This window comes from Typopeltis vanoorti, chromosome 6 (assembly GCF_054136105.1).
Source record: "Typopeltis vanoorti isolate ZY-2024b chromosome 6, IOZ_Tvanoo_1.0, whole genome shotgun sequence".
Classification (NCBI taxonomy): Eukaryota; Metazoa; Arthropoda; class Arachnida; order Uropygi; family Thelyphonidae; genus Typopeltis; species Typopeltis vanoorti.
In genome coordinates, this window is record NC_143554.1 from 147280757 (window position 1) to 147293859 (window position 13103).

Here is a 13103-nt window from a genome sequence, read left to right on the forward strand (position 1 = left end):
AGGTGAATATTACATTCCCTTAAGATAACATTATCATCAATGATTGAATACTTTGTAATATACTTTGGCCTCAAACATTACTTGTAATCAAGAAGTGTACTAGATCTAACTAAATATAGAAAGAACTTTTATATTGTAGAAATATATTTTTCTTCTCATTCCTTGTTAACGTAACACTCCAATTTTTATTTGGAGTCTATCCATTGTTTCAGTGTATTAATTTCACCAATTTTCAAATGCCAATAAAATAAATTATACTCAACATTTTCAGTTTCATTAATTAAACCTTACATCAAATGAATGTTACGAACAGAAACAATAAAAATTCATTGGTTGAGTATGTTGTTACTCTTATGAAGATTGAAATGTAGTCATCGTATTAAAAAAATGTTAGTTTTAGGAGAATAAACTTTTTCTCGTTACATGACATATTTTAGATATTCTGAACAACCATTCGTATTGTCAAACCGTTCCAATTTTAATATTATTTAATGAAGATTCAATTACGTTTTATCCTTTCAGCTATAAATTATCGATTGAAAAAATGGGATTGTTACTGAACGAAGAGAAGCTGAGAGATAAAAGAAAAAGTTGCCAATTCAAGCTAATGCAAGATAATTTATTCAGTGCCTATTATTAGGCAAAAGAAAAATATTTATAATATTCAAAACTAAGCATGAAAATAAACTCCTGAAATCACAGACCTGTTCTAAAAATCAATGGCTTTCTCTAAAACAGCCTTAGTAGCATACAATTCTGACAAAAGAAACTTAAAGAAATAATGTAAGAAAATTTCCAAATTAGAAATTTGGTAATGAAATTTTAACAATTTTTATATGATTTACTGTATAAAACAACTTAGAGTCCAACAATTAAAAGTTTTTCTTTATCTTAAAACGCTATCGGTTTCGTGTAGATTCTGGTATAGTTGACTCAACCAGCACGACAGACATCATCTAATATACCATTAATAGTTTACACTTTCACAAGGTGTTGTTGGAACAGAATCTGCAAAGAATTATTTAAACTCTTTTGCATGCGGATACATCTACCGCCACCAACCCCGTGTTTAACGGAGAATCGATGTCTGTTTTCCACTCCTGTAGTGTTTCCGAAATTTTTATTTAGCTCACACGTGGCTCGAATCAACGATAATTTTTCAATCTTATATATTTGTAAAAACATAAACGATTGTGTTTACTGTCTTTCTTATTGTTCATGCATAATAATGCAGTCTTCCAATATAAGAGTGGCTCTTACTCAGGTTTCCTGCTTAAAACCAGAGGAGGTCTGCTTACAGAACCCAAACCAGTTTGGAAAGTTGACTTCGCAAATAACGAACTAAATAGAATTCGAAGATTCTATTACCATCATAATTATTATATTGTTCAAAGGTGAAATTATGTCAGTTGAATTTAGAAGGTACAAGCAAGTACTCATGAAGAAAATGTGTAGAATACACACACATACACCGAGTGATCCAAAAGTCACAAAAAAAGTAAAAATTCAATAATTCGAAAATTATAGGCAGTAACACAATGCGGTTTTCACAGAAATGCACAGAAAGACAGGTTTTTTTTTTAATAAAGAAAAATATTATTGCCAGAATAGTTGCATTCGTCACCAACAGGTGGCACTATAGCGGTCCCGGAGCTGCTACCTGTCACTATTTAAACCGTGAGGTACGTAGATTTCAGATGTAGTAAATACTGATGTTAAAATTTCAGCATTTAACGTTTATTGCTGTAGTTAAACGTTCTGCCAAGGTGAGGCATGTTATTGTTACGAGATAAAGCACTTTTAGTCAAGCTGTATTATCAGAACTCCGAATGTGCAAGTGTGGCTTTGCGCACCTATCATTCGATGCGGGGTATTAGAACTGGAAAGGGACCGATGTCTTGTTCCTCACTGATAGCTACGATAAAAGGTTTGAGGACACTGGCAGTTTGGAAGCACGTGCAAGAAGTGGGAGACACCCCCCCCCCCAAAAAAAAAACTATTGCAGTTGTGCACGAGGTCGAACACGAGACCGACACACAATCAGCAGCTTCCGCACATGGGGAATGCAACAACCGATTTCAAGAGACGTCATGAATTTGCAAATTGGGCTTTTCAGCAGATGGAAAGCAATGCGGACTGGCTGCACTTTTTGCTTAATGGAAGCGATAGTGATATAATTTTTTATTTGTCAATAAGTGACGTTATTTATTTGAATGGAAAAGGAAGATATATTAGTGGATAAGGATTCGTGATGTGATTGGTGGGACACTTCAAACCAAATAGGGGTAGGGTAAATAAATTGGGGAAGTGACGTCATTGTCATGGATCTGTGTTGGTAGAACTGTAAATCAGTAAATGGTTTGTGTATATAGCATTATGGGTGATGGTAGAGATAGAGATAAGATAGAGTATGGAATGTTTGGAATTTCGCTGGGGGCCCCCATCTGTCAGGGACATAACATGCCGTGTCTGGGCCTTGTGGGTGATGTTTAGAGATAAGGAATTGTGATATTACGTGTTTGGAAATTTCTGGGGAACATATGTCTCAGTGACATCATGTGGTGTTTTTGGTTTGCCTATAGATTTGTTGGTGATATTTAGAGATAAGATAACTTGGAATTTCCCTGGTTGACACACATCCATCATTGTCTTCTAGTTTTGTCTTTGGTCATCTAGGTTGAAAGAACGAATTTGCGATCTTGAAGATCAATCAGTAAATAAATAATTGAGTATGGGAATTTGAGTATGGAAAAAAAATGGCATTGCATGGTGGAGATGAAAGGGTAGTCAAGAGGTTGACAGTGGTCTTTCCTGCAAGGCACCCCCACTCTACACCTTCCCCCACCATCCCTCTCCTCCAGAAGATGTCTGCTCATCCAAGGGGAGATGAGCAAGCTCGCCATTTTCGGATATCTTTTAGTGATTTCACCTCCAACTGATACTGATAACTTTGGAGAAAAAAAGTGTGGAGGTGAAAGGTTTTTCACCTATCACTTCCACAACGTAATGCTATTTTTTTCCCATCCCAACAATTTCGGACCTGCAAATGGTGAGATCGTTCATCTCATTGGTTATCAGTTTGAGGTGACCACTAAAAGATATCTGCAAATGGCAAGTTCACTCATTTCCCTTTGGATGAATTCGAGTCGCAGAGATAGTTTGTCCCATGATATCACAAAGAAAGATAAACTCACATCAACATCAAATCCACCAGCATGCAAAAACATGTCTGTGAGTCATCTGCACGAAAGTTTCATTTTGGAAGGAATGGTCAGGTAAACAGTACTATAAGGAAAAACAATTGAGTTGAGTGCCTTTTCAGTTACTGCAATTCGTTCATCCAGTGCCGCTATCATATTGTGTTGTGGTGTTTTGTGTCCAGTAAAGTAAAATAATGAGTGAAATTTTCTTTCTTCAGGAAAATATCACAAGACAAAACTCTTCACATAGCTCTAAAAGGATGGAAATCAGTCATTATTTTAGAAGATACATTGTGATGCATTTTTCCTGGACCACTTGGGAAAAGTTATGCAGGAAGTGGTCTGATATTCTTGACTACTAGCAAAGAAGAGTTGACTACGAAATGGACCTCAGTGATTGTTACATTCTGAAATGCCAAGATGGCAAATTAATGCTCAATAATACAGGAGCTGGTGTATGTAAAGTTTTCTCTATTAGTTGTGAAGAAACTGAGAGATTTTCACCAAAAATGTACGACATTGAAAATCATTTGCTATTTTTGGAAACTGAATTATCACCAATTGGTATCATGGAGAAAAGTATTGCTAATCATCTAAATTAATCAATGGTAAAATTAGACTTACAAGATTTTATTCAATTCAATAAAGATTCTGTATTTTGGGATATTTACGAACATTTTACAAAAACTGCTTGTATATATCTGGTGACAAAAGAATACACAGAAAGCTTAATGAGACATGGTGTCATTTCCAGACTGATGCGATATCAAATGTATGGAGCTGTACTTACTATGGTATCTCATCTAAAAACTCTTTTGCTGGCCAACTATTTTGATGTAATGTAACAAAGAAACATGAGTAATGAACATTTTCTATATGGAAATATTTGGAAAATGTTAACAGTGTAAACTAAATATTGTGAAATATTTTTAGGTAATTACATGTTTCAAATTTTTCTCTGTGAATATACTTAAAAAAATCAGCTAATGCCTTTTTATTCCCGTATATACAAGGAGTAGGCAAAGCCACTTTTAGCCCTATCCAACTTTTTTGAGACTGAGTGGGCATTACAATCTCCACTGGTACCCAATCAGAGATAGTTGGCACAAGGCTATCACTAATTAAGTGGCATGCAGTGAACAGAGATGGCTCTACAGGTGCCGCCATCTTGTGGTCCCTAGCCCTAACACTCGTATTTAATGTCTGAAATAATGTGGGTTCTACTGTCGATTTTCTTGAGTTTACGGGACGAAAAACCTGAGTTTCTGGGAGAAAAACCCTGCTTGCTCGTGCCAGAGATTGACTAACTCAGGAACTGGCCGAAAAAAAAAAAGCTTAGAAAAATTTCCTCGAGTCGCCGACTAAACTGAAGACCCAGTCTTCCTTGTGCTGCCAAGCACCATGGCATAAAAACATCCACTGAGCTACACAGGTGCTCATACTTGTAAATAGTATTTTAGCAAAATAAAATATGCATTTGTAAACTTAAATGAACAAAGATGTGTGGTGTTGTTGTTGTGTTTTTCAAAAGTTTTTATTCAGTTATTCTGATTAGAAATTGATATTTAAATCCATAACTTTATACCTTAATGCAATTCTTTTTATTTATTGTAAAAAAAAATCACTACTGTGAAATTAATCCCAGGAATGAAAAGAAGTGGTGAAAACTGATATCCATGTAATTAATTATTTTAGAAAATTGTCTAATGCTAACTATTGACATTGTTTGAGTTATCTGTAAACATTTCTTTCACATACTCGAAAACCCAAACTGTTAGAATTTGGTGGTTTTACAGAGAGACAACAGTTAATTTAACCCAAAAAAACATGACTTAAACTCTTACGAGTTTAGTATAGAAAAAGGTTTCTACTCTGCAGATAATACAAATTTTGGCTTTACCCACACAAACTAAAATGAAAACACATCAACAGCATATCCACCAGCATGCGAAAACTTTAGTGTCATGTGCACTAAAGTTTCATTTTTGAAGGAACGGTCAGGGTAGGGCAGGGTGAGGGTAAACAGTAATATAAGGAAAAACAAACAAGTCGAGTGACATTGGACTTAAGGTAATCATTCATCCACTGCAACTATTGTATTGTGTTGTAGTGTTTTGTGTCCTGTAAAGTAAAAATAATGGGTGATTCACAAAATGCTTTGAAAGTTTGTTTATGTAAAGTCCTAATTGTTTGGAATTTGAAACAGAAAGTAAAGATAAAATATAAGATCAGAGCTAATAATCACTGAAATAATAATGAATAACTATTTATTTGTGGTGCCAAATGAAGTAATGTAAGAATAAAAATGAAGAAAAACGAATATGAAAAATCTACAGTGGGTGAAAAACACGAATTTTCGGTTATCTTTGGTATAATTGTTGTACAATTTCCTTTGAATAAGACTTCAAACTTATTTCCTAAAGAAATATGTATTTCTGATGGAATTACTTTAAGATATGCATTGAAAAAATCAACTTGTAGTTGGAATGAATTACCTGAGAGTTAAAAATCAGAATTCTTGGTGTGATTTTCTTTCTTGCATGCTTGTATAATAATTATAACCCTTTTTTTAATGTTAGTCAAGTGAATTTTAATTTATCGTCCTACATATTTCACCGATTTTTGCTATCGGCATCTTCAGGGATACAATTGGTAAGCGATATGAAGGTAACAGACTAGGTTTTAACTGACAGTTCTAATTCATACAAAATTAATATTGTGCGAGACAATGCACGCGTGTCTCGGGAACATGATTTATTTGTTGCGAGACATAATGTAATTGGCGTGAGAATTCACTTTTTTGATGTTTAGTGATCTAATTAAAGCTTTCCAAATTTCCGGTAGGATTAGACTTTGATTTCTTATTTAGGTTTCCTATTGAACAGGCGACCGTAGCAGCCTCCTTGAAGGTTCTGGAATGGTAGTTCCCTTCCATACAGGGCATATGACTCTTATCGCACTCAATGAGATTGTTGGTAGAGGCAAAGTGGCAAGAAAGGCCTGAAATAACTTTTCTGCTGTTTCTAACATAGCCTATGTGCTCCTTCTGTCTCGTTTCGAAGCTTCTAGAGGTCTGACCAATGTAATTAACACCACAGGAACAAGTCATATTATATACTCCAGAGTACTTGTAGAATGGATGAGGGTCTTTCGGCGATCTTAAAAATTTCCAAATAGTATTGATCGGCTTGAATGCTAGTCTTATATTGTGTGGTTTTAGAAGGATAGCCAATTTTTTGGAAATGCTGCTGACAAAGGAATCGTTATAATACTGATGTTTCCGAAAAGAGAATCTTGTTGCAGAGTCTATTTTGATAACCATTTAAGCATAGTTCTGTGGATATTGTAGGTAATTATTTCTGTAAGTGATCTTGCTCTGTTGTGTACTGTATAGCTCTTTTCTTAAGCATATGGATAATGCTAAGTTTCTGTGATATATGATATGAAGAGTTGAAATGGAGGTAACGTCAAGTATTCGTAAGTTTTCTATACACAGAGAAGTTGAAACTGTTATTGGTTTGTTTCTTTATTAGGATGTCTAGAAATGGAAGGATTTCATCTTTTTCAATTTCTAATGTGAATTTTAAGGTATCGTGGAAACTACTAATTTGTTTGAGATAATCCATTAGTTCTTCTTTCATATGATTCCAAATGATAAAGATGTCATTTATATATCTGTACCAAGTTTTCGGTTTTGGGGAAATTTGAGATAAGATTTTATCTTCTAGGTCTTCCATGAATAAGTCAGCACAAGAAGGAGAGAGGGGCTACCCATGGCTAATCGGGTAAGTTGTTTGTAGACTGTTTTTTGCCAAACGAAATAGTTCGAAGTTAAACAATGATTGAACAAAGTAGAGATATTTATTGGGAACAGGTTGTCTAAGATGTTGATGACTTCCACAACTGGAATGTTTGTAAACAGACATGCGACGTCGAGACTTGCTATTATATCATCTTCAGAGATAGGGATGTTTTTTAATTTTTTTCGATAAAATGTTGTGAGTTTTTGATATTGTTGATGACTTCCACAACTGGAATGTTTGTAAACAGAGATGCGACGTCGAGGCTTGCTATTATATCATCTTTAGAGATAGGGATGTTTTTTAATTTTTTTCGATAAAATGTTGTGAGTTTTTGATATAAGTATGCGAGTTGCGAATGTATTGTAAAAATCTTGGCTAGATATTTAGACAGTTGGTAAGTTGGAGAACAGATTCCATCAACTATTGGACATAATGGTGTACCTTCTTTATGTATTTTAGGAACGCCATACAATCTTGGAGTCAACGGGTGCATGGATTTTAGCTTTCTTATTAAGTATATAGGCCAGTTAGTCATTCCACGTAATAGTTCATTGGTTTCGTTATGGTTTTTTTTGCGTAGGATCTGTATTGAGAACGTCATAGACAGACGTGTCTGATAATAGATTTTTAATTTTCTCTTCGTAATCTTTTGTATTTAAGATAACAGTATTATTGCCTTTGTCAGCTGTAAGTATGATGACATCTTTATTATTCTTTAATTTGAGTAGTGTTCTTCTTTCCATTTGGTTAGAGTTGGTGTTAGGAGATCTTGACGGAGTGAAAAGGATTATGCTGCTTTTTAATCGAATGTCATTAGCTATTGGGTGCGGTTGCAATGAGATGACTTTTTATAAGTTGCAGGTAAACTCTATTTTAGGAATAGCAGTAGGTTTTAAGGCAAAATTAAATCCTTTTTTGAGAATTGAGATCTGAGGATTTGTTAAAATGCGTTTAGATAGGTTTATTATCACTTAGTTATCTGGTAGAGACGGTTTAGAGTTAATGTAATTATCATACAGCAAGTTGAATTTATCAATTTGCGTCTTTTTGCTGTAACTAAAGGTTTTTGCATAACTTTTGCTAATCATAGTATCTAAAGGTTGCCAGATATCTACGTCAAGGTTATTAGAGATGTTTGTGAACAAGTCATAGCATTGAGGGTCAGAGATGTTTGTGAACAAGTCATAGCAAAAAGACGCAAATTGACAAATTGAACTTGCTGTATGATAATTACTTTAACTCTAAACCGTATCTACCAGATAACCAAGTGATAATACACCTATCTAAACACATTTTAACAAAATCTTAGATCTCAATTCTCAAAAAAGGATTCAATTTTGCCTTAAAACCTACTGCTATTCCTAAAATAGATTTAATCTGCAACTTTGAAAAAAAAAACATCTCATTGCTATCTCACCCCATAGCTAATAACTTACAATTAAAAAGCAGCATAATCCTTTCTGCTCCGTCAAGATCTCCTAACACCAACTCTCACCAAATGGAAAGAAGAACACTACTGAAATTAAAAAATAATAAAGACATCATAATACTTACAGCTGACAAAGGCAATAATACTGTCATCTTAAATACAAAAGATTATGAAGAGAAAATTAAAAATCTATTATCAGACACGTCTGTCTATGACGTTCTCAGTACAGATACTTCGCAAAAAACCATGACGACACCAATGAACTATTACGTGGAATGACTAACTGACCTATAGATTTAATATTCTGTAAATTGCATTAGTTCTACTGGGAGGTATGCCTTTTTCTGATTGACGAAAAACATGAGTTCCCGGGAGAAAATACCCTCCACCTCCTTATAAAACCGACGAGCTCACTTTCAGTTGCAAAATCCTCCGAAAGGTTCTTCGTGTCCTAGACAGCATTCGAACCGATCTTTTCACCTAAAGGACTTCGACTACGAACTGAGTTACGGAGATTCTATTGTTGGTGTCATGTGCATGCTTCATAGATCACTGATTAAGCAAAATTATAAATGCTTTTTCATAAAATAATCAATTTGAAGAAATCTGGTAATGTTTATGAAGAATTATGAGTGAGGTAGTTTGGAACATCAGTGGAGTTTATTTTTTTATTTCAGGAAAGCGATTGATAGTATTTCACATACACTTGCAAATTAAGACGTGTCAATTGATTATTGATGATTATTTAGTCCAATGGATAATTAATTGGTTGACAGGTTAGACAGAAGAAGGTAGTGTTCTGGGGACGGGGATAATACAATGGATAAATAAACCGCTTAATACTGAAACCACTTTGTTAAGAACAGACAACCGGAAATGTCTTTGTTACGCAACGTTCATCAATGCTTTAGGTTTATGTACTAATTGTAAAACTCTCTTTCTATTTCTGTGCTTTTTTTCTGATGATGTGAAATTTGTTACAGCAAGTGACTTCTCCAGTGACATCATCTATCTTTTCAGAATGTTCTTAACACGGAATGAGAGGCAAGATTAATATTTAATCTGGAGAACTGTAAATAGTTTTCATTTTTGTTTCAAAAAATAGGATTACAAAGATTGAATTCCATAAATTGAACAACTTGTTTGGAAGGGGTTATCGAATGCAAGGATTTCAGAATTATGGTGGATAGGGGATTTACGTACTGTTAAATCATCGAAATAGTTTGGATTTATTGAAATGTGCATTTAGAGGAACTAGGTATGCATTCCTTATAGAAATCGTAGGTCGGGCTAATTTTTTACAGTTCTTGGCTTTGGTCACTCTGCTTTGGAATAGATATAAAAATGAACGATTGCAAAGAATTGGTATGTCGAGGAAAAATAACATGCCTGTTGTGTGACTCGATTGGTTAACTGCAATTCGTTGCTCTTAAGTGACTGGAGAACTGGTGACGATTGAAATTTGAAAATGAGTTCATAAATATATATAAAAATATTCCGGGTTTCTATTTTTGTGAATCTGAGTGAAGTCCTACAAGGAAATATATATAAAAAGAAAGATAAAAAAAATAATGTTATCGTGTAGTCTTGCGAAAACAGTGTGTGTGTGTGTTTGTGTTATTAATTGTTAAATTCGTTTAATTATAAATTTGGAATGCACATTTTATTATACTTAGCAAATGGATACATTTCATATTAGATTATTCAACCAAAAATGTAGAAGGTGCTGACCATTATTATTATCTTTCCACTTTTTTGCAACTTTCTCAGAACTAATATACAATATTTGGAACCCCATTCCATCTCTTCTGTTTTCTAAGGTCTCCAACTTAATCTGTACGTCTTCCTTACTAACTTTAATGGAACAGCAGAGGCAAAAAAAAAAAATCATTGTCCAATTTTGCCTCTTGAATTTCACTTGTCTCATTTCATCCGATCCCTGTGATAGAATAATTATGCTGTAATAATTTAGGAGCATTAGCATAATTATAAATTTTGGTCATCCCAGTCTCATCGATTATATCGAATTAATGTGTTCTTTATATCACTATGGTTTTTTGTTGCTCTCACCAAGGAAAATTAATTTTATTTTTGCATATTTATTATTATCATTTTTGTAAATCTAGTGCTTCGTACTATGGTTGGTTAACGAGGTTTCTTTTTTTATTAATTTTATTATTTTTTTAAATTTATTTTATATGGTCCAGAAACCCTGCCCTACAGACCCAATACGAAATATTTAAAGCCTCTTCAGGACACAAATAAGCGGTGGGAATGATATCTTACGATGGGCGATGAAGTTCACCCGCCAAATAAAAGCAATCACAAACATTCATTGATTCAGGGAGTGGGATTCGAACCAGCAATGTGTTGGTTGAACTAACACGATAACCACTCGGACAACTAGGCCGATTAACTTGAACTGATGAGATTCTCTATGTAATCTTAAATATTCATGCGAATAATAACTTAGTTTACCATACACTTTCAGTAATTTCACTTTTTTATTGTCTTAATATGAGGTTCATCTTTCAGATCAGTTCTACACGCAGGACTAGGAAAAAAAAAACTCTTGATCTCATCAGTGCAATGCACGCTGTACAAGTGAGAGTAGGAAATAAAGATCCTATTTGATATTTTTTCTTAAAGAGATGGAGGCAGCAGTTATTAGAAAACTCTTTCTAATAACTACGAACTTTCTTTAGAAACTTTCTAAAGTTTCAGAGAATAGGGGTGAATGGAACGAAAGAGAAAGAACCAGAACACTTTCAATGTGTTTGCAGTTAGACTGAAAAGGGGAAGCCGGGCAGCAGCTGATCATCATTTAACAAGCCAAGTAGAAAGCAGTTGAAATGTGACTAGTGATATCCTCGATTGATTTTAAGTTTTACTTACAATTTAAACATCGAGTTAAATTTTATATTATTGACATAAAACAGTTCACTTTGGCGTCAAATAAATATCGTAATGTTGGTTTCATAAAGGAAAATAATAAATAATGAATTATTAAAAATCTTTTCACAACGACCCGAAGTTTCCTATACTTATTTTACTAAAAACCCTACAAAACACTGAAAGAAAACTTTAAAAAAAGAAGAGATGGAAATTATTATCAAACTTAAAAATGGAAATAGAGAGTGAAGTTAGCAGGATGGATGTGTAACTATGATGAATATGATTCCACCTTTCTAATGAATACAATTTCGTGGACGACTATTTATACCTTCAAATGCAGAGAGCGAACAGACTGAAGCGACACTCCGGGTAACTGTGCTATGAATGATGAAATATTTATAGTAATACTTTTTTTTGTGAAAAAAAGATAAAATAAAATATTTTATTTCAGCAAATAATGTCATACACTATCAAACGATTTTACACTATTGCTAATACGACACGTACAACATTTAAAGTAACAAGAGTATTAAATTATTAATTTTAAAGAAATTTAAGGTACGTGTAGTAGTGCGAATTTAAGAGTTGTCTCCATCTAACATGAGCAACTGATCTCAAATTTCACAAAATAGTATAAAGTTAAGTTGTTTTATGAACACTTTACTAATGTTTGGGAAATTAAAACGTTTAAAGTATAGAATTTTTATAAATTATATTATTACTAAATTATTGAAACATCATGATAGTATATAAATGATTATATATGAAATACTCGTATGTTATTAATTCACTCCGGCATCAACGTTTTATTTTTCTTTTTTTTTCTTCAGTTTAGCGGGAATCGTTTTATTTTCTTAGCTTGTTTTTGGAAATCGGGTAGACGTCAGAGTTTAATCTTAACCGACAGTGAAAGTAGCCTGGTTGTAAATTTTAATACTCGTGTTATGGTCTAACGGTGTGAGTTTTAAGGCTGGTTTTTGAGAACGCTGAAAACCTAGATTTTCGGATAACAAAATCGTGTATTCGTATTCTAAAGAGCCACTAACTCAGAAGCCAACTAAAAACATTCCTGTAATCAGTGACTGGAATCTGATCTACAACAGCCATTTTACGGTCTTTCTAGAAATGTGGTATAAACATCGATGGTTGATCAACAAACATGGAAGTTTCTGAAATATCTAATCCTTAGAGACCTCATTTCTAACCAGAATATTTATTCGTACAGTGATGTTAAAATAAATTAATATGGTGTACAGTGCTCATTCCACCGATTAGTAAAATGATTGCTATTATATTGTTGCATTTATTCGCGTTAAAGACTTCTATAATTCTTTCCAGACTTCGTGTGATTCCGAAACGTAAACATTATATACGAAGAGGACAATTTTCGAGGCGTAAACATTGCATCATATTCGCGTTAATAGCTTAGGGTCAAATTCTTAGCGTTCTAGTAGTTTTAAACTGCTCAAAAGCCGAGGCAGGATGAGCAGTGAACCAATAGCACCTAGCAGCTGTGATTGGTTATTGTGTCAACCAAACCAATCGAAAGTTGTCATTTGTCATGAGTTGCTTCTTTGTTTTCTGAGTTTCATCTGTTTTGCGAATGAAGTGTGAACTGACGTGGTAGACAACTAACTGTTTTTTACTAAAAAACAACTGTTTTTTAATAAAGAGTATCTTAAAACAAACACATTGTCCCTAACTCTGCGCAAATTTGGTTACAAGTACTTGATAAATGAAAGTATTGAAAGTTATCCAAAGTTATATATATCTTCT

General features: G+C 33.7%; 1 protein-coding gene across 1 annotated transcript in view; it reads right to left on the bottom strand.

Moving 5' to 3' along the window:
* Positions 1–13103, bottom strand: part of LOC150106054 (BTB/POZ domain-containing protein 6-like) — a 179193-nt gene that overhangs the window by 148544 nt on the left and 17546 nt on the right. The gene's annotated exons all lie outside the window — the stretch shown is intronic.